The 23,044-nt window shown below is 38.9% G+C and overlaps 2 pseudogenes; one reads left to right on the top strand and one right to left on the bottom strand.

Moving 5' to 3' along the window:
• Window positions 1-3,902: 3,902 nt before the first annotated feature.
• On the bottom strand, window positions 3,903-5,767 carry LOC127415995 (uncharacterized; annotated as a pseudogene).
• Window positions 5,768-5,842: 75 nt separating this feature from the next.
• On the top strand, window positions 5,843-21,232 carry LOC127415996 (5'-AMP-activated protein kinase catalytic subunit alpha-2-like; annotated as a pseudogene).
• Window positions 21,233-23,044: the final 1,812 nt, after the last annotated feature.

Here is a 23,044-nt window from a genome sequence, read left to right on the forward strand (position 1 = left end):
AGTGCTGTATCCAAGCATGTTAACAGAAAGTTGAGTGGAAGGAAAAAGTGTGGAAGAAAAAGATGCACAACCAACTGAGAGAACCGTAGCCTTATGATTGTCCAGCAAAATCGATTCAAGAATTTGGGTGAACTTCACAAGGAATGGACTGAGGCTGGGGTCAAGGCATCAAGAGCCACCACACACAGACGTGTCAAGGAATTTGGCTACAGTTGTCGTATTCCTCTTGTTAAGCCACTCCTGAACCACAGACAACATCAGAGGCGTCTTACCTGGGCTAAGGAGAAGAAGAACTGGACTGTTGCCCAGTGTTCCAAAGTCCTCTTTTCAGATGAGAGCAAGTTTTGTATTTCATTTGGAAACCAAGGTCCTAGAGTCTGGAGGAAGGGTGGAGAAGCTCATAGCCCAAGTTGCTTGAAGTCCAGTGTTAAGTTTCCACAGTCTGTGATGATTTGGGGTGCAATGTCATCTGCTGGTGTTGGTCCATTGTGTTTTTTGAAAAGCAAAGTCACTGCACCCGTTTACCAAGAAATTTTGGAGCACTTCATGCTTCCTTCTGCTGACAAGCTTTTTAAAGATGCTGATTTCATTTTCCAGCAGGATTTGGCACCTGCCCACACTGCCAAAAGCACCAAAAGTTGGTTAAATGACCATGGTGTTGGTGTGCTTGACTGGCCAGCAAACTCACCAGACCTGAACCCCATAGAGAATCTATGGGGTATTGTCAAGAGGAAAATGAGAAACAAGAGACCAAAAAATGCAGATGAGCTGAAGGCCACTGTCAAAGAAACCTGGGCTTCCATACCACCACAGCAGTGCCACAAACTGATCACCTCCATGCCACGCTGAATTGAGGCAGTAATTAAAGCAAAAGGAGCCCCTACCAAGTATTGAGTACATATACAGTAAATGAACATACTTTCCAGAAGGCCAACAATTCACTAAAAATGTTTTTTTATTGGTCTTATGATGTATTCTAATTTTTTGAGATAGTGAATTGGTGGGTTTTTGTTAAATGTGAGCCAAAATCATCACAATTAAAAGAACCAAAGACTTAAACTACTTCAGTCTGTGTGCATTGAATTTATTTAACACACGAGTTTCACAATTTGAGTTAAATTACTGAAATAAATGAACTTTTCCACGACATTCTAATTTATTGAGATGCACCTGTATATATACAGCTCTGAAAAAAAAAGGATTTGCTATTTATAAGTATGTGTTTGAGTAAAATTAACATTTTTGTTTTATTCTATAAAGTACTGACAACATTTCTCCCAAATAAAAATATTGTAATTGACAGCATATATTTGCAGAAAATGACAATTGGTCAAAATAACAAAAAAGATGCCGTGTTTTCAGACCTCGAATAATGCAAAGAAAAGAGTTCAGAAATCAATATTTGGTGGAATAACCCTGATTTTCAATCACAGCTTTCATGCATCTTGGCATGCACTCTACCAGTCTTTCACTTTGCTGTTAGGTGACTTTATGCCACTCCTGGCGCAAAAAGTCAAGCAGCTCGGCTTTGTTTGATGGCTTGTGACCATCCATCTTCCTCTTGATCACATTTCAGAGGTTTTCAATGGGGTTCAGGTCTGGAGATTGGGCTGGCCATGACAGGGTCTTGATCCGGTGGTCCTCTATCCACACCTTGATTGACCTGGCTGTGTGGCATGGAGCATTGTGCTGCAGGAAAAACCAATCCTCAGAGTAGGGGAACATTTTCAGAGCAGAAGGAAGCAAGTTTTCTTCCAGGATAACCTTGTACGTGGCTTGATTCATGCATCCTTTACAAAGATGAATCTGCCCGATTCCAGCCTTGCTGAAGCCCCCCCAGATCATCACCGATCCTCCACCTGGTCATCTAATGGTTAGACGGAGACCTGGAGAGGCCTTCAAGCCACAGTGTCTCGCACCCACTGTTTGGTGGAGGATCGGTGATGATCTGGGGGTGCTTCAGCAAGGCTGGAATCGGGCAGATTCGCTAGTCAGTGGTATGCTCTGGTTATTTTGACTCCTGTACGGTAGGCTATAAGTGTGTAAATGTATCTCCAAATATGTCGCTGAGTAATACTTGTTTACCTAAACGCTCCCGCAACAATTTCCATCAGTCAACACCTCATCAGCAGGTCCAGGAGCTGCCGTTTGTTTACGGTTTACGTAGTTTCTCCTGAAGCTGAATTCAGATCAGCCGTTAAAGGCCGTTATAACCAGGGCTTTAGCAATGTTCTCAATCCCGCCTCCTGTGAGGCAGCCCAAGGATATCACATAGTAATATGGCTGAAAAGCAGAAACACGAAGGCAGGGTAAAGATAGAGCCTCAGACATTTATCTGAGGCTCAAATACTTAGGTCTCGTTAATAATTGCTGTTTTAGACATTTTTTAATGCATTGTCATCCTCCCTGAAGTGCGAACAGACATTCTAATATTATTAAAATAATAAAGACGTGCTCTACCACCTGTTATTAGACTTCAGCACCCAGATCATTCAACTTTCAAAAATAAATAAAGCTCTAGTCACCCTCATTAGGGATGGGCAATACCACTTATTTTCTTTTCGATCCGATACCAATAATTTCAAGTCCAATATGGTCGATACCGATACCAATACCGATACTTCTATTAAATGTTATTTATTTTTATTTTTTTGCGCGATTTCTTGGGGTAAAATGGTTAATTCAAGTCATTATTATTATCATTATTATTATTATTATTATTATTATTATTATTATTATTATTATTTTATATTTGTAAGCCTGAACAGAAAATTATTAGACATCTGTTTTGTTTACCTTTACAAAAATTAACCATGGTTTCACTATACAGTAACAATAGTTTAACCATGGTATTTAGTTAAACCATAGTTACCACACAATTAACCAAGGTTACTACTACAATATTACTGTAGTAAAACCATGGTTTCATTTTTGCATTTTTTGAACACGCACATACAGTATATGCCCCAAAATGCCCTGAGTACGCTCCTATGTTCCAAAATACTATCTCGGGCAGCTCACTAGTTTTGTTTGTTTGTTTTAGATACAGCTGTCTTATATTTGACACGTGCAAAACAGCTTGAGGTCTATCTGCTTGCAATATACAGAGCAGATGACCATAAGGAGATAGAAAAATAATTTTATCAAGACTGCAAATATTACAGCCTTATTAATCTCCACATGAGGGGATCACATGACTGGGATAAATGCACTCATGTGACACAAGCTTTCAGAGATAATGATCTACAGAAATACTAAAACACAGTGCACAAACACTGTTTACTAACAAGTTAATGCATGTTGTCTAATGAAAGAAGGGTACAGCAAAACCTGCATGAGGTTCTTGCAGGCAGCAGAGTGTTGTGACTTTAGCTTCTCACACTCCATCCGGCATTCTTCAGGTGTCTTTGGACTTAAATTTCCACAGGGGAAGCACATTTGTTTGCAAGTGACCCTCAACTGTTTAAAAAAAAATAGGGGCATGTTACTTTGCTTAGAGTACAGCTCTTTTTATTTATCACCACGTTTTAGCCATATAGGACAGGATTGTAGTGCCTGCATCCTCACTGTAAAATTATTTGTCGGGTATAACAAAAAAGAAAAGAAAAAAGGGTGACGTAATTTAAATTATTTTATTCAAGTCAAAAATATTAGGCTATTTACCGTGACTGAATCAGCCTGACTACAGGTTATACCAATTGATGTAATTGTAAGGGTCAGGTCAGTTAGAATAGCGCTTTAACAAATGCACATTCACTTTGTATTGTGCATAAATAATACTGTTAACAAGAGTTATAAATTAGTTATAGTAATAAATGTTTTAATGTGATAATTGTGAAATTTATAAATGTTTTTTATAAATGTGTGTTTACATACAATATACAGTACTGTGCAAAAGTGCATTATATTCCTCTAAATAAAGCCCAGAATGTAGCCCTACCCCAAGTGGAGTGGGCTTGTAATCCTGGGGGAGGTTGAAAATTTGCTCTTTTGTAACTTAATACAATCGAATCAACAGCCCAGTGTGAGAGACACTGACGAGAAATAGGTTTACCCTTACGAGTGTTAGCCCACAAGACGAAGAGCTGATTACTCTTCCTTTGTACTCTCGTCTTCAGCACATAAGTATGCAGTGCACGAATGGGGCATAAATAGTGCAGCCGCTCTTCCTCCGGTGATGAAAAAGGCAGCGGATGAAAAGCTAGCAAATCAATGGTTTTACAAGCCTCCGTTGAATCGCTCACTTTTGGAACAAATGTCAGATTAGATTTAAATGTTACTTTAAACCCACCGGCAGCAAACTGCATACATGATGAATGAACTGACAATCAGGGTTTGGAGGGTTACTTTTGAAATGTATTCCACTACAGATTACAGAACACATGCTGTAAAATGTAATTTGTAACGTATTTCGTTAGATTATTCAAGGTCAGTAATGTATTCTAAATACTTTGGATTACTTCTTCAGCACTGGTAGATTTTTTTCACTTGTTTTGACAATAAAAACTCTGCCAGTACAGTAAGACAAAATACACATGTTAAAATATATATTCTCGGAAAAACCTAAATATCTTATGCAGTGTTGTTTCTAAAACAAGATCAATCTAATTGATCTTGTTTTATACAGGAAAACAATACAAAAATTATATCAAGAATACGATTTTTGCCCTAATATCAAAGGTCTTACTAGAAAAAATAAATTATGATCCAATGTGAATTTTCTTGATAAAAAAAATATGATCGTGCCTGGGAACATGTGCATGTAAAATGGCTAGAAATAGCATTTTAGCTTAGCGTAAAGCTGACAATTTACACAAGGTATATTTATATTTCTTGTGCTCCAAACTTCAATCTTACTTCTCTGTCTGCTTGTATGAATGTAACACATCATAAGAAAGTGTTTCACTGCTGTTCAAATGCACTTTGGATTGCATAATTTATATGTATACATTTTTCCATCTGAAAGGACTAAATATTAAATGAAACACATGACAATAAAATGCAAAGTTATCTCTTCAGTAATCAAAATACTTTTTGTATGTAACTGTATTCTAAATACCAATGATTTCTATTTTCTTACCGGTTACTTATATTTTGTATATTAAATACGTATTCCCGTTACTTGTATTTCTTTGCTCCCCAACCCTGCTGACAATGCATGCAGCTTGCTCACTCGTTTTGCTGTTGTGAGCGCCAATAGTAAATCCGTCTTGAGAGCGAGAAGCTTTAAGTCAACGCACCCTAGTGGTTCAAAAGGGTTCTATGAAAGAGCATCTAAAACCACTGATAAATCCCAAAGTAGGACCAGCGGTTTAGATACCGGGTGTAACAGTTGTGTGCCCCTCATAAACCGACATATCAGTGGCTGCTGACCGTTCCCAAGTCAAGCCCAACATAACATGCCAAAATAGCTGCCAAATAAACATTTACAGTAGAAAAAGCTCTCCCTTTATCCAACAAATCCTGAACATCAGTCACTGAACACAAGAATGGAATGACTTGTCTATACGCACATCATCTTTCAAACACTCCCTATTTATGATCATACAAAGAGCGTCAAAGCTGCCCTTGCGCTCTGATACGTCTCAATCACTTTAGGGGGTAAACCAGTGGTGTCTAGATTCACTCTCTCACGGGCCAAGCCCAGAGGGCGATTCTGTGTGGGGAGGGATGAAATATTTCCCCGCGCGCTTGAGAAAGGAGGTCCCTGCGCAACGTAAGAGGCCAGGGCTGGTTGTATAGGAGTTGGATTATCTCGGGTAGCCATAGCTTCCCCAGCCAATACGGTGCAATTAGTATCAGTGAATGCCCATATTCCCTCACCCTCCGTAATGTTGGCACGATGAGGCTCAGCGGAGGGAACGTGTACAGTAACACATTTGGCCAGGGGTGTGCTAGAGCATCCATACCCAACGGTGCATCTCTGCCCGTGAGGGAAAAGAACATGGGACATTGCGCGTTTTCAGATCGAAGAGATCTATGGCAGCCCAACCGTATCTCTGCCACAGCTGATTCACCACCTGGGGATGGAGTGCCCAAGTCCCGTATTTGGGATTTCCCCTGGACAACAGCTCTGCAACCGTGTTCATTACCCCTGGGACATGGGTTACACGTAGCGATAGAAAATGATCGTTGCACCACACTATCAGTCTCTGCGCCAGACTGTGAAGTTGTCATGAATGAACACCCCCTTGCCGATTTATGTATGCTGCCTCCGTAGTGTTCTGTTCTGACTAACACATGGTTGCCCTGAAGGAAACATACAGTGTTTTATAGCTAAAAACACTGTTAATAGCTCCAGATACCACACATCCTGCACTGTTCTGCCTTCGAACACCACGTCCCAGCCCGCGAGTGACGTGTCTGTTGACACCACCTTTCTTAGAATAACTGGACCCAATGGGGTCCCCTTCCTGAGAAAAAAAAAAAAAAAGAGCTTTCCAGGGATGTAGAGCCCGCACACATTCCTCGGAAATAATTATATTGCGACTGAGACGGCACCCGATTCGCTGTCCAGTACTGGAATTCCCTCATTCTCAACAGCCTCAGGGGAATAACAGCTACTACTGACGCCATCAAACCCAGTAACCTCAGACACGTCCTGAGAGCAATGGATCTCCCTCTTTGAAAAAGGGAAATGCAATTGCGAAATGTCTCTGACAGGAACGCACAAAACAAAACTGAGATCAACTTTAGACCCAGATATTTTATTTCCTGGGTGGGGATCAAACAGCTCTTCACTCTGTCAGATGTAAAACCAGAGTCTCTGCATCCTCTTTTGCCTGGCACTGTGACGGCGTGCAGAGAAGCAGATCATTGAGATAAGCTGACACTCTGATGCCCGTATGTCTTAACGGGATCAAAGCTGCCTCCATACACTTGCAGTGCGAGAGACAGTCCGAAAGGGGTCTTCAAATACTCATAAGCTGTGTCCTGATAGGTGAACCTGAGAAATGTCCTGTGAGCAGGAAATATGTCTATATGGAATTATGTGTCCTGGAGATCTACTGTAGTAAACCAGTCTCCGGAACGAATAGAGTGAGACAGCGATCTGAGCGTGAGCATTTTGAACCTGTACTTTCTGAGATGTTTGATTAGGGTTTGCAAATCCAGAATAGGGTGGAGACCCCCCTTGAGAATTACAAAATACCAGGAATAAATCCCCTGCTGGCTTGCCTCCGGTGGTATCACTGTTATAACTTTCTTGCTCAACAGAGAGGATATTACCTCCTCTAAAATTTTAGCTGATTCTCCCTGAGCTGCTGACATACAGTAACCACTCAATTGAAGCTTGGTTGTTTCACAGCAAATTACAGTTTGTAACCCTTCTCCAGTGTAGACAGGACACACTGGAGACACTGCGGAGACACTGCGCATATGCGCCAGCTCTCCGCTCGCATGGCGAGCAGGACCTGGCCATCCTCACTCACTAGTGGCACCACAGCGATTTTTAATGGCCCATGCCGATGCCGATATCCAGAGAGCAAGGTGGACCATAGGCCGATACAATGCCAGTATACCACACAATTTAATATAGTAAATAACGTAAACATAAAATTGCTAAAAAAAAAAAAATAATAATAAACTCTTAATTAGCACTATATTTACTCAGTTTCACAAAAAACTTTGTAAAAAAGAATCTAAAAAAATAATACTCTATTTTAAAAGGTAGATAGCAATTTCATCTGATTTCTGTTTAGTCATCAAATTTTAGTAATTTATTTGCACATGAAGAAATTGTTAATATATTAGGAAGAAGGAAATAACAGTACACACAGTAGTCCAGCAACCATGGATGGCATGTCCACGTTAGCAATCGCATTTACTCAAAAAATACTGAATCAAATCAATTGTACATACAGTACATAGTGAATAAGACATTTACTTATAGCACACGTGAAATGCTTAACCTTGAAGTTGCACCAGAGGCCATTTAGCAGACACAGGCCACTTCTATTAAAATGAACTGCAGCCAATAGTCAGCAAATGTAGACAGGAAGTCCCGACATACAGGTAAAAGAGCCAGTCACCTTTTAGATACAGACATCACCTGTCAATCAACTCGAAAATGCTGATATGCATTAGCTATAAAATCTGGGAAATTAGCATTTTTTGCGTAATCTGAGGTATTGAAGCACCATTTATGATACCAGTGTTGTCAGATTTTACTGCTAATTTGAAATATGCTCTTTGATCGTAATCTTGACCAACTGTTTTGGAGATTTCAGTCTTTCCCCATTCAAGCAGAGAGGAGCTGCACTTTCATGACTGGAAATAGCCTTCCAAGAGCATTCCAAACATGGCCGACAGTGGACTCACTTGCTAGATTTTGGTTGCACTCACACGCTCATGTGTATCCAGCGTGAGCAGCAATCTCCTGACCGTTTAAATGGCCTGGATCGCCTGCTTGGATTGCGACCACTGACCATCATGATTTGTGAATCAGAGGAACTTTTGATCCTGATCCTGAAGTTTTGATTCTGGCTGATGGAATAAGTGCTTCAGAGGAAGATATAAGATGAGCGCTCGACGGGAAGAAAATGCTGGATTTCTGTGAGGTTCGTGAATTACATCTGTTTGAACGAGATATCTGCATATTTGCAAACAGTATATAATAGACATTTTATTGATATTTGCCTTTTAATTAATTTTTTAAAATTAATTTTAATTGTATTCATTTATCACATGTTATACATTTGCACATATACACTGAAACTCTTTTTTTCCACATATCCCAGCTAAGCTGGGGTCAGAGTGCAGAGTCAGCCATGATACAGCACCCCTGGAGCAGATAGGGTCAAGTGCCTTGCTCAAGGGCCCAACAGTGGCATCTTGGCAGTGCTGGGGCTTGAATCCCCGACCTTCTGATCAGTAACCCAGAGCCTTAACCACTGAGCTACCACTGCCCTTTTAGCATTAGAAAAGAAAGTTAAAAGTGACAGGGAACTGCTGAGAAGAGGCTGATAGAATACGTGCTTTAGAGGTAAATAAAAGTGCTCCACAGGATGCTGGATCTTCTCAAGTTGTGTGAAGCTGGTTTATTACATCTGTTTAAATGAGATATGTGCATATTAGCAGAGGGTAGTATGTTAGTTTTATTGATATTCGCTTTTTTATCATTAGACAAGACAGTTAAAAGTTACAGGGAACTGTTAGGGAGAGAGGGAGAATGAAACAGGCTAGCTCTTTAACATTATGAGCTCAAATGCAGCTGATGCTACTCTGATATGCGGACTTTCTGAATGAGACTGTGTTGCACACCGATCTATTATTGTTGTAACACGATGGCACATAACAACTAAACAAACCGTGATTGGTCGTTTACATGTCTCAGTCGCTTCACATGCAAGCAGGCGATTTTTGGTGCCCTCAAGAAAACAATCGGGCAAACAGGAAAATGTATCGCCCGATATTCTGACTTTTTTAATTGTCGCATCGGCTGATAAATTTTCCTGTTTGCCCGATTTATTTCTTGAGGGCACCAAAAATCGCCTGCTTGCATGTGAAGCGACTGAGACATGTAAACGACCAATCACGGTCTCTAGGATATATCGATCGACCACTAGTTGAGGGGGGAGAATTATTGATACATACAGTAATGCAGTCTCTAGGCTCAATCATGATTTCAAGCTCGATTACACTTCCCAGTACTTTACGCATGTGCAGATCGTTAGATGGCACTATTGTAATCAAGCTTAAAATTATGATTGCCAAAGGAGACTGCTGATGTCAAGATTTATAGTGAAACATTAAGTACATTTTGGTCAGTTCTCACCCAAAATTGATTGGATCACTTCAGAGGACCTAAATAAAACCACTATTATGGATAACCTTTATGCTGCCTTATGTGGTTTTTGGAGATTCAAAATGTTGGTCACCATTCACTTCCATTGTATGGACCTAGAGAGCTGAGATATTCTTCTAAAATCTTTGCTAGTGCTCTTCAGAAGAAAGAAAGTAATATCCATCTGGAATGGTATGAGGGTGAGTAAATGATGAGATAATTTTCATGTTTAGGTGAACTATTTCTTTAAAACTCACAATTTAAGAACAAATAAATCTTTGGGAGGTCCTTTCAAGTGTGTATGTGTGTGTTTGTAGTCGTTTTGTGCCTTTTGTATCTTGCTTATTACAATGATGTGCAAGACTGATTTAATATCAAACCAAACAAATTTAGCTATTTATTTTAATCATTTTGGCATAACGTGAGCTGTATCTAATACTATATAAGCAATAGTGTATGGAAGTCCAAACTCAGAGTATATCAGGTTCTGTTTGTTTGAATGGAAAGGTCAGACTTAGAAATAAAACTCTTCTCTCTTTCTTTGTTTTCTTAGAAGGTATGTGTTGGGGGTCACTGCCCTGCAGCGCTCATGCTTACTTTCTTTGGAATAAAACTTATCTTTCATCAGCTGTGTTTACAATACCTAACTGCTGGTGATGGTTTTTCAGCTGAGTCTTCATTGATGTGTGTGTGTTTGGCCAACAGTTGGAGAGCACCAGCTAACAGGACAAAAAGTTGCTGTGAAGATCCTAAACAGACAGAAGATCCGCAGTCTCGATGTTGTGGGGAAAATCAAACGAGAGATTCAGAACCTTAAGCTCTTCAGACATCCACATATCATCAAGCTGTGAGTAAATCACACACAAATGCAAATAAAAAATAAATAAATAAAAAAATACCCATGAAAAGTAATCATCAACTGTTTGTGCAGTGCTATGGTAAACTTAAATGAAGATTATTTATTGAATCAGCCTTGACTGGAAGCAAAAATTGTTTCTTTACATTGAGTTGACAGCTTAAGTCTCTTAAGATGGGCTTTTATCTTTTCGAACTTGGGGAATTTCAGAAGGCTGGTATGCAGTGCACTTTACAACAACACATTACAAATTACTACACATACAAGTTACGACTAGTGGTCAACCGCTATTGGTTTTTCAATGGCCTATGGGGCCAACATGGTCAAAATATTGCCGATATACAGTATACTATAACACTATTGAATGATTGTAAATGAGATGTACACAGTATGAAATTAAATAAATATATGTAATGATATAATTAATTAATTAATTAGTGGTGCACCGATCAGGAAATCTGGGGCCGATACCGATCTCCAGTTTTTTTTACATTAAGATCGGCTTATACAATACCATTTTTTTTTTTTTTTTTTAAGTGCCCTTTGCCACACCTTGCAAGTTATATTGTGCAGTTATATGTTTATTCCCCACACAGTAAAATTATGGTAACACTTTACAAAAAGGTTCCATTTGGTAACATTATTTAACAACATTACTGTAGTTTACATGAACTAATGAACTTAATGTTAGTTACAACATATACTCTTACATTTTTTAAAACAAAAGTTTTATTAGTTAACATTAATGCACTATGAACTAACAATGAACAATTGTAATTTTATTAACTAACATTATAATTAATAAAGGCTGTAAAAATAATGTTCATTGTTTGTTCATGATACTAACTAATGTTAACGAATGGAACCTTTTTATAAAGTTACCAAAATTAGATTAAAATTACTTTAATTGTGAATTGCTAGCATTTATTTGTTTTGAAACAGTTATGAATAGTTCTGTTGTCAATATCAAAAGGTCATTGTGACATACTGGCAACAAGTAAAAACCATAAGAGCATCACACACAGAAGAGATACGTTAAAAAATAAGACAAATATATCCATTGCAAGCTCTAAAACTGCTCCAGTGAGAAATCATTAATATCTATGAATTGTTTACTGTCTTTGGCGTTTTGCTGTAGCACAAATAACTAATTATTAAGCAAATGCGTGAAGACGCAGTGCCGTTATGGTTAAAATACAATTGCTGTGATTAGTGGTAATGGGACCATTGACCAACATTAATCTGATTTAAATTGGGATTCTCACAGAATAGCGCTGAGATGAGTGACTGATGGGATATTGAGAGCACATGGAGAGCACGCACGTTTAATTGACACTGCGAGTGAGCATATTGAAGGGAGTGAAGCTGAAAGTGCACATGATCTCTCAAACAGTCTGTTTCGCTCAACACAACGTCTGATTGTCACGACTCACGTTACATCATGTATACTCAGATTTGTATACACATGTTTATTTGTTGTTTAATTCGTTTTTATATATTCGTTTGCAGTCTCTTTATCCTCTCCATGCTCACAGTGCAGCGAGTTAGAATTAATACCGTAATGACTCTAAAATAGGCAACTTAATATTCATACACGTGTAATTCTTACACATTTTTAAAAACAAACCTGTAGATTCATCTGACAGCATGTCTGAAAGTTTAAATTCGTGAATACTTAGAATTGCCAACAATTCACCCCCCAGGGGCCACACTGTCATGCATCAAGGGCTGAGAAAGCGCTCATTCATTAAAGTAGCAGTGAATGTGTGATTCCCTGCATGCTGCAAAAATGATTGGCCCTAATTCTAGGCATGATCGGCTGATCACCTATCACAGACTTAAGAAGAAGATCGACCGAAGATCGATCAGTGCACCCCTACAATTAATTACTGGCCCTTACCGTGCTAGGTTTCTATCATCAGCAGGTGTTTTGTTAGCAAATATTTTAACTACAACTGATTTGATTAAAGGTGACAAAACTTTTTAAAAACTTTTTTTTTCACATGTGGTTAGACATGTAAGAATAATTGATTTTATTTAGTGCAAAAGTCCAACTGAAAATGCCAGCTAACATCAGCATGAATCACATGCTGGTTAGGCTGATTTATGCTGGTTAGTATTAGTCTAGCTGGTGGGACCAGCATAGCCATTCTGTTCTTCAGCAAAACTTCGAACAGTATAGACTTTCTGATAAAGCTGGTTGAGTCAACGTATAGTCAACAAGTACAGCTTGGTTGGATCGCCAGCTATGCAGGTCCTTAAAGGGGTCATGACATGCCTTTTTTTTATTATTTTCATGAGGTTCCTTGAGGTTCACTTATAATATTAGTAAAGTTTTTGCACAAAACAGTCATATATTTGTAAAACATGATCATTTTCCACCCTCCTTCTGACCCACTGGCAGCAACGTTAGTTTTGGTGCTGCTTCTCTTTTAAGACTTGACAGAAAACACCTACTGTTATGATTGGCTCTCTTCTCTTGACTGACCTTCTCTCTCATTGCCATCTCTCTGTTCACTGTACTGTGTGGGGCTATGGAAGTGATAAGGTGAAGTAGGTTGATGTGTTGTTTTGGAGGCAGTCAGATGCAAATGTTTTCCACAGTGTGACATCACAATGTGGAGGAAGAAGAGAACGAGTCGTTTCGGCAGCTTGGTTTCACCAAATGCTTTATTTGCAGTGAGGTGGAAGTTCTGAGTTCTGAAACTTACAGTATGTTTTGATAGTACAATAGTAGTAGTATGTCAAAAGATGAAGGAACATTTGATTCCTCATGTCATGACCCCTTTAAAATCTTGAGATCTTGCCTTTTTTAAAGTTTTTGAAAGCTTTAAAATGCTTTGTGGCTACAGCACTTTTAACTGGGAAGAAAAGGTGAAGCTGAACAAGAACATGACATGAGAGTTCTGTCCCAATTATCACACGGGGCCAAAGGTTTAAGGTCTAAAGTTCAGGGCCTGAGACATGAGAGTTAGCAGATATCATACTGCTCTACCCACCATGTTGAGGATGATATGTAACCCTATATGACCCAGAGGTCCCATATGATGGCTGACTGCTTGCTTTGATGCTGCCCTCTGTCTGGGTGTTCAATATCTGTACACTAAAAATTTTAATGGAACACATTTGTTGTTCTGACTGACACTCACAGTTCATTGGCTCATTATAAGATTGTTCAGATCAGAGGTTAAGGAGACATTCTTATTCTAGAGAGCATTTTATTGGACAAAATGTGTACCGGTAAGTGCTGAATGAGTCATCATTATTTTTGGTCAGTATTACCGGAAGAGAAAAACTGTAAGTTTTAAATGTGTATATCAGCTAACAGTTAATTTTGTGAATGTTTAGTAGTACACAAGCATAAAGACATCCTCAGAGCTAAAATACTTTTGAGACATTTAAATAGATAGAAGAACTGTGGCGAATTCTCCAAGAAGCTTGGTACATCCTATCTGCCAACAACCAAGAAAAACTGTGTCCAGGTGTACCTAGGAGAATTGGTGCTGTTTTGAAGGCAAAGGTGGTCACACCGAATATTGATTTTGCTTTTTTTATGTTTACTGGACTTTGTATGACATTAAGTGATAAATGAAAACTATTTATGTCATTATTTTTGAAGACATCCTCACTATGCAACATTTTTCTCAAGTGCCTAAAACATTTGCACAGTACTGTATATATATATATATATATATATATATATATATATATATATATATATATATATATATATATATATATATGCCAACAAGTTTAAATATGTTATTAACAATCATGACAGCTGTTGACAATGACGCAACCAATTAACAATAATAATTAAGTAAATAAATGTCAGGTCCGAAGTGGAGGGCCAACAGGACACCTCCTAGTGAATAAGACATGAGAAATATTACATTAAAAGGAACAGGATAAGCAAAAATAAACAAAATTATAACAAGAATGTGTAAACATCCTATGAATTTTTCACTTTTATAATTTTTTTCTTTTTGTCTTTACAGTTGTATTGGAAATGTTCAACTCTTTAAAGGGATAGTTCACCCAAAAATGAAAATTCATTCAGTCATTATTTAATCAATTACTGTTTTTCCAGTCCCATTTCACTTTCTTTCTTCCATGGAACATTTATTTATTTTTTTCATTTGTTTTTGTTATTTATTTCATACAGTGAATGTGAATGGTGATTGAGGCCGTCATCCTCATGTTTCACGGAAGAAAGTCATACAGGTTTGGAATAACATGATGGTGGCTAAATAATGACAGCATTTTGGGGGTGAACTGTCCCTCTAAGGCCTATAATCTCAATGAGTGTAACCTATGGAAATATCTCTCTGTTGCTTTATGGCTCCTGTCAGTGTGCATAACAAAAACATAAAATCTTCATTTGATATGGTTTGACCTTTTCTTATTTCTTTCTTTCAATGTAAGCAAAAACTCATTGTTGTATTTACTGAGTGCATCGTTATTACAGATTAGCTTGTTTTGTGTGTTGCAGGTATCAGGTGATCAGCACTCCCACTGACTTCTTCATGGTCATGGAATATGTGTCTGGAGGGGAACTCTTTGACCATATTTGTAAGCATGGAAGGGTAAGAATCCTATGTCGAGCTCTCTGTCGTGTCTGCTGCAGGCGAAAGTCCATTCACCTCTCTCGTTTTGTGTCCCAAGTTGCATGTCATAAATGCTTTTGTCTTTGAAAAACAACTGTAGTTCATACACACTTTGTTCTCTGCTCTGATGAGGTCATGAGGACATAATTGATTCACATAATACTGTTCTGTTTATGCTCAACAAAATGTCATATTCAGTTTTGCTCAGAAATGGCTTATTATTCTATATTAGTCACCTAATAGCCTGAAGCTGCTTTGCAAGCCTCTGGACTTTGGCTTTCGTACTCCAGCACTAGTCTGGATTTGAGCATGGATTAACCTTTGAGTCCTCCAAACCTGTTAAAGTTATGGGGATCCAGGTTATCCAAACAGTGACTGATCCAGTGAAGTACTTACGGGCAGGGTCTGTGAGTTCATGTGTATGGCTTAGTCTTTTTAGTCTTTGTGTTATATATGTTACCTATAATGGCACTGCCTGATGGTTCATGTTACAGGTCATATTTAGTTTGAATGCACAAACATGGATGATCATAGCAGCACACCATGTCAAAATTTGTTCTGTGGCTCTAACTTTATTTTTAGTGGACTTAATTCATCAACACTTTATTTTTCCATTGCTGATGACATGATGTTTCAGGGTACAGGGTGAATTCAGGTAGATTGGGCCACTTTTTGACTGTCATCTCAATGTGACAGAGAGGGACAATTTATGTGACCTGAATATGCTGTATTAATTAGTATACTTGCCATGATTAAATCTAGTTTCTAGCATCATTAGCCTATAATGTATGTTAAAGGTGCACTCAGTAAAATTAGTGTTTGTTGCGCTGACACCTAGTGGTGTAGATGCAGCATCATTCATAAAAAGAAGTTCTGTTACTGATGTCATTATAAAATTGCATTTTTTGCTGTCAGCCATGATTCTTTTTTTTTTCCATGAGTAAAACTGTCCAATAACAGCAGATTATTGAGGTAAAACAAGTAATGTTAGGCTGGTCATATGATCTCAACACGGCAGCGCTCATGAATGTGCAGCCATCACCATAAGTACAATAAAGCAGCTTCTTCTCTAAGACTGATATGAAAAGAGTCTTCATTTTATGTGAGTGTACATAAATTCAAAAATATTTTTTCACAAACACTATTCTACTATTACTATTTCTTTTTTGTTTAAAAATGTAGTAATTAGCAAACAATTACTGAGTACACCTTTAATGAAATAGGTACATAATACTTTACATGTAATGCATAATAAAGGTATTCATAAAGCATTATTATACACATGGTGTTATATAATAAACACATTATATCACATGGCTACACCTTTGAAGAGTTTAAAGCATCATAACACGTTATAATACATGACGTTTGGCATTAATCACGTTTTAATGCATAATAGTGCGTTATAACTTGGCATAAGGCATAACTATGAATTTGTAAGTGTTATTTACTTAAACTTATTCAATTATAAAAATTAAATAAATAAAACAAATACAGCACAGCAGACATAACCCATTTGTTCACATATTGACTATATTATATACAGTATTTTATTTATATATTATTATGACACGAAATACAATTTTTAAATTAAATAAAAAATTAAAAAATATACTCTACACTCTGCCCACCAGATGCAGTGTCATGTGCAAAAATAACTCACTCTGGGGCACTGCAGGGGAATTTAGACCCTACTCATGAAAAGGTTAAAAGTAATTGAAGCAGTATTATTTGGATCATGTCACTCTTAACTTTTATTTTCTTCTCTCTTTTATGGCAGAGAACATGAATGGTTTAAACAGGACCTGCCTGGCTACCTCTTCCCTGAGGACCCCTCTTACGACGCCACAGTTGTGGATGAGGAGGCGGTACGGGAGGTGTGCGAGAAGTTTGAATGCACTGAAGCTGAAGTTCTGAGCAGCCTCTACAGCAGCAACCCTCAAGACCAGCTGGCCATGGCGTACCACCTTATCATTGACAACCGGCAAATCATGAACCAGGCCAGCGAGTTCTACCTGGCCTCTAGTCCCCCAACCGGCTACTTTATGGAGGAGGGCATGCCCCTGCCACCAGGTGTCAAACCTCACCCTGAGCGGATGCCCCCACTTCTGGCCGACAGCCCCAAAGCACGCTGCCCTCTTGATGCCCTTAACACCACCCGACCCAAGCCACTGGCGGTGAAGAAGGCGAAATGGCACCTGGGCATATGGAGCCAGAGCAAACCGTATGACATCATGGCCAAGGTTTACCGCACCATGAAACAGCTGGAGTACGAGTGGAAAGTGAGTGGGCACTCAGAAACGCAATCAATTTCTCTGTTAATATATAAAACTAAAACTAGTATATCCTGAGTTTTTGTCCCCAATATGATCTGCATGTGTGCTGAATCACTAGCTGGACCAGCAACAGATCAGCTCTAACCAGCATAAACCAGCCTGGAACTCTAAGCTAGGGATGTGCAAAACATCTCAGTTACAAACGTAACCTTGGTTCCCTGAGAGGGAACGAGATGTTGCGTAATGACGCAATTGGGACTACGTCAGTGAGTCACGTGGTCTGAAGCCTGTAAACAACCATGGCAATTCATTGGCTGATGGTGCTTAAGCGATGCCCATAGGGAGCCACGTCACATAGGTGTCTGCTTTGGCACCATTTTGCCATATTTTCTGCAACAGGCATGAGCCTATGCAGCAACTAGAGAGTATGGCCAGCTACACAACGTCTCGTTCCCTCACAGGGATCATAGGTTACGTTCTTTTTTTTTTTCCTCCCCTTTTCTCCCCAATTTGGCATGCCCAATTCCCAATGCACTGTAAGTCATCAAGGTGGTGTAGTGACTTGCCTTAATCCGGGTGGTGGAGGACAAATCTCAGTTGCCTCTGCGTCGGAGACATTCTCTGCGGCATCCACGCACAACTCACCACGCACCCCACCGAGAGCGAGAACCACATTATAGCGACCATGAGGAGGTTAACCCAACATGACTCTACCCACCCTAGCAACCAGGCCAATTGGTTGCTTAGGAAGCCTGACTGGAGTCACTCAGCACGCCCTGGATTCGAACTTGCAACTCCAGGTGTGGTAGTCAACATATTTACTTGCTGAGCTACCCAGGCCCCTCCATAGTTTACGTTCTTAACCAAGACATTCCTTTTCAAGGAAACATCGGCGTCGCGTAATGACGCAGTTGGGACGATATACCATCACATCATGCGAACAGTAGCTGCCAACTCTCTAAGCCTGTGTGGTAAGCTTACAGCAGTGCACATTCGAGCTAAAGAAATAGAAATCTCAAAAATGTACTCCCGATCCAACTTGGGAAGCAGGAGACAAACTCTTGTCCAAATTATCAAATCTAACAAAAGTATGCAGAGAGGACCATCCTGCCACTATACAAATGTCTTCCAAGGACACATCGCTAGCCAATGCCCATGAGGATGCCAAGCTCCTCGTAGAATGGGCTCAAATACCCAGTGGCGAAGGCAAACCACGCGCCTCGTAAGCACTCGAGATTGTATCCACAATCCAATGATACAGTCTCTGCTTGGTCACCAAAGCACACAAACAACTGCTCTGACTTATACCATTGGCTAGTATGGTCAGCATAAACCAGCAGAGCCAGCACTGGGCATAACATATGTAGCCTTTTATGCTCTTCCGACTCAAACGGCGGAGGAGAAAATGACTGCAAATTAACAGTCTGCGAGCGAAAGGATGTAGAAATGACTTTATGCAAATAGTCCAAAGGAGGTCTCAGCACAATCTTAGAAAACCCTGCCGCAAATTCCATACACAAAAGATTGATCGACAGGGCATGCAAATTACCAACCCTCTTAAACGATGTCAATGCTAATAATAGGGCCGTTTTAAGAGTCAGAAATATATCAGATACTGTTGTTAAAGGCTCGAACGTAGCAGATGAGAGTGACTCTAACATCACAGATAAATCCCATAAAGGGATGCGGACAGACAAAAAGGTCTAAGCCTGCTCACTCCGCACATAAAAAGAGAAACAAAAGAAAGTCTTCCAACAGAAACTCCATTCACCAGTGCATGTTCAGCTGCTATAGCGGCAACATACACTTTAAGCATTGCTGGGGTAAACTCGGCCCCAAAATGCTCTTGGAAAAAATCCAGCACTGAACCAACCACTCTGAACCTCACTAAGTGCTGTGCACCAAGTGGCAGAAATACACCATTTACACATGTATAACCTTCTTGTTGATGGAGCTCTAGCATTTAAGATGGTATCAATCACCGTGGGGAATAAACCATCATTCAAAAGGGGGCCCCGTTGAATTTCCATAACTCGGGCTGAGGGTGCCAAATGCTGCCCCGCACCTGAGACAACATGTCCATTCTAACTGGAATCTCCCAAGGCATTCTCTCCAAGAGAGAGACCAGAGTCAAAACCATACTTGAGATGGCCAAAATGGCGCCACAAACAGAAGCCGAACACGATCCTCCCGAACCCTCTGCAGAACCGAGTGCAGCAATTTGATCAGTGGAAACGCATAAAGACACACAGTCGGCCACTGATGCGCCAGCGCATCGATTCCTAGTGGTGTCGGGGGCGAGAGAGAAAACCAGAGGGGACAGTGTGACATCTTGCTTGACGCAAACAGGTCCACTTCATGAGGTTCATGCTGAACCTCATCCAGATTTGTTGTCCATTCTCCAGACATCAGAACCTACCTGGACAGGAGATCCGGCCCCAAATTCAACCAGTCCGGAACATGTACTGCTCGTAGAGACCGTCTGACACATGTCCATAGATGCGTCCTTTAAAAAGCCCTTATTATATGTAGGACAGATTGACAAGTTCAATAGCAAAATGGATTGCTGTAGACTGTAGGCCAAATATAGGCTTATGTAGAAATAAACAATGTATTGCCTTCTAAAACCATTTTTTTGTATTGCCTAATCAATGCTTTACTCGTCTGCCACCATAATGTAATGTATTTTAATGATCTGAGTTAATAAAAAGTATTTATTATAGATTTTTAAAATTATTTAAATATAATTATTTATAATGATTTTATAAATATTTTTATTTGGGGTCTTTTTGGCAAATATTGAAATATGAGTTTAATCACGATTAGTTAATGAGCACATCATTTGATTAATTCATTTAAACAGTTTAATCGACTGAAAGCCCTGATTGATAGTTGTACGGACGGATGGATGGACAGACGGATAGATAGATAGATCACCAAAGAGCGGGTACCGATAACTTGCTTAATGATTTTGCAGGAATGCAGTTTGTCGTGTTTGATTAGTCAGAATATACCGTAGATGTGCCAGTCTGGTTGATGTGGGCTGCAGGTGGTGAAACCCTATCATCTGAGGGTGCGCAGAAAGAACCCTGTCACAGGAAATTTTGTGAAGATGAGTCTGCAGTTCTACCAGGTAGATAATCGTAGCTACCTGCATGACTTCAAGAGCATCGATGGTGAGCATCAATCAATCATTAAGCATCATCACATTTTCATAAATTCTTTCACACACTTTTCCACTGAAGGCATTTTGCGCAGTAGTTAGTACACCTGCTCTGGTTGCATTAAACCTTGGTGCTCATGTGGGTCCTACAGTACCTGGCCTGTTGTCCCAAACCCATTACCCCTCTCTCTACTCAATAATTTTTCTGTCTACCTTTCACTATATCTGTGTATACCTGTTCAATAATGTGACATGAGCCCACCTTCTCCAAAAATAAGTAAAAACTATTTTACACACTTTCCAGATGATGTTATCGAGCACAAGTCAGGCTCGTCCACTCCCCAGCATTCTGGCTGTACAGCTGGTCTCAGTCTGCCTCTCCTCAGCATCGACTCGGCCTCCGTGGCTGTTGAAATGCCCTAGATCAGCAGCTCTCTGCCGGGGTCATTCACCGGGAGCACGCCGCTGCTGGCACCATGACAGGGCAGCAACACCATGGACTTCTTTGAGATGTGTGCCAGCCTCATCACCACCTTGGCGCGCTAAGATCCCAGCAGCCTCACACTCATACACAATGCACACATCAAATATAGGGACTTACAGACACACATACTGTACTTGTAAGTCCCTATTTAAAGTTTTTCCAATTTTGGCTCAATTTTCACAGAGACATACAGTAACCCCAGACAGTATTTGGATACTTATGCCACACTTAAAGGAATACTTCAAGCAAAAATGAACATTCTGCCATCATTCACTCACCCATATGTTGTTCCAAACCCTTATGACTTTCTTTCTTCTTTCGAAAATGAAAGGAGATGTTAGGCACAATGTTAGCCACAGTCACCAATTGCTTACATCACTTTTCATTATCTTTTTTCTTTAAAATAAATGTGAATTTTGACTGAAGCTAACATTCTGCCTAAAATTTCCTTTTGTGTTCAATGGAAGAAAGTTATACAGATCGGAAACAATGTGAGGGGGTAAATGATAAACAGATGTTCATTTTGGGTTTAACTATACTTTTGAAAAAATAAATAAATAAAACTTTAAGTTTCCAAATACTTTTAGGACCACTGGTGTTGGAAGTTTTCCTTATCTTCATGTGGTTGTCAAAATAATAATAATAATAAAATAAATAAATAAATAAATAAATAAATATATATATATATATATATATATATATATATATATATATATATATATATATATATATATATATATATATATAAACATCTAATTTTATATACACATTTCCTTTGATAATATGATTATTCATATGTATTATACAGTATATTTATATTCTCACATTGGTCACTTGAGTTGTACAGATTAGTTGTTTAAAAGCTATTGTTTGCAATGGCATACCAAAAATAGGTTTATACATACAGAGCAAAGATCATTATTTAATTAGGTTAGATATTTTCTTTATTTTACAAAGATTTAGTGTCTATTTACATAATTTAAGCTTTAATTTATAGAGTGAAGAATTTATATTGAGTGTTCTGGACTTGGCTTGCAGTCTAGTGAGAGCATTTAATAATTAGCAGTATAAATGCTCTTGGAGAATACATGAAAGTGAATCTCTGAGGATAAACACCATCAACAGTCGAAATGCACAACCATGGCTGTCTACAAATTAGAGCTGTCAATCTATTCAAATTTTTTATTGAATTAATTACATTAGATGCAGATTAATTAATCGCATGTAATAAATACAGTATTTGCTGAGAAAGGCACTCAAATAACAATAATTTAATATATAACTAATAAATAATTATAAATATACTATATATTATAAATGTAATAATTCAGATATTGCATTAAAATGCATTATATTATATTATTTATTTCCAAATTATTGAACATAAGCCTATCATTGGCCTACAATCCACAGTAATCCATTTTGCAATTGAATTCGTCAATATGTCTGAAATAGATTTATAATAAGGGATTTTCTTAGGACGCGTCAGTGTACAAGGGCATCAGATGGACACTTTTGGAGAGTCTCACTTTGGTTACGTCATAAACACAGTGTTTAAAGGTCACTGTGTCAAGTTAAACGTAGTTTGAAACTTAGGAAAACACCTCTCGAGATCCCTGCATTCTGAATTGCGCTCTGTCCAGCTGTATGAATGCAAGAATGCATTCTTATCTTATGCTATAGCTAGTGTCAAGCAAGCCTGAGGTTTTGTTGTCTGCACAGCTGTGTGTTGCCTATACAGCTGGTGTTTTGCTTACTGTCCCCTGCTGAAAACAGGTGGTACTTCAAGCTACACACACACGTAATGTCCGTGACTTATTTCTCTTTCTCTGTGTGTGTAAGTCTCAGAGGCCTTGCTTACATTATGACAGCAG

This window comes from Myxocyprinus asiaticus, chromosome 25 (genome assembly GCF_019703515.2).
Source record: "Myxocyprinus asiaticus isolate MX2 ecotype Aquarium Trade chromosome 25, UBuf_Myxa_2, whole genome shotgun sequence".
NCBI classification, from domain to species: Eukaryota; Metazoa; Chordata; class Actinopteri; order Cypriniformes; family Catostomidae; genus Myxocyprinus; species Myxocyprinus asiaticus.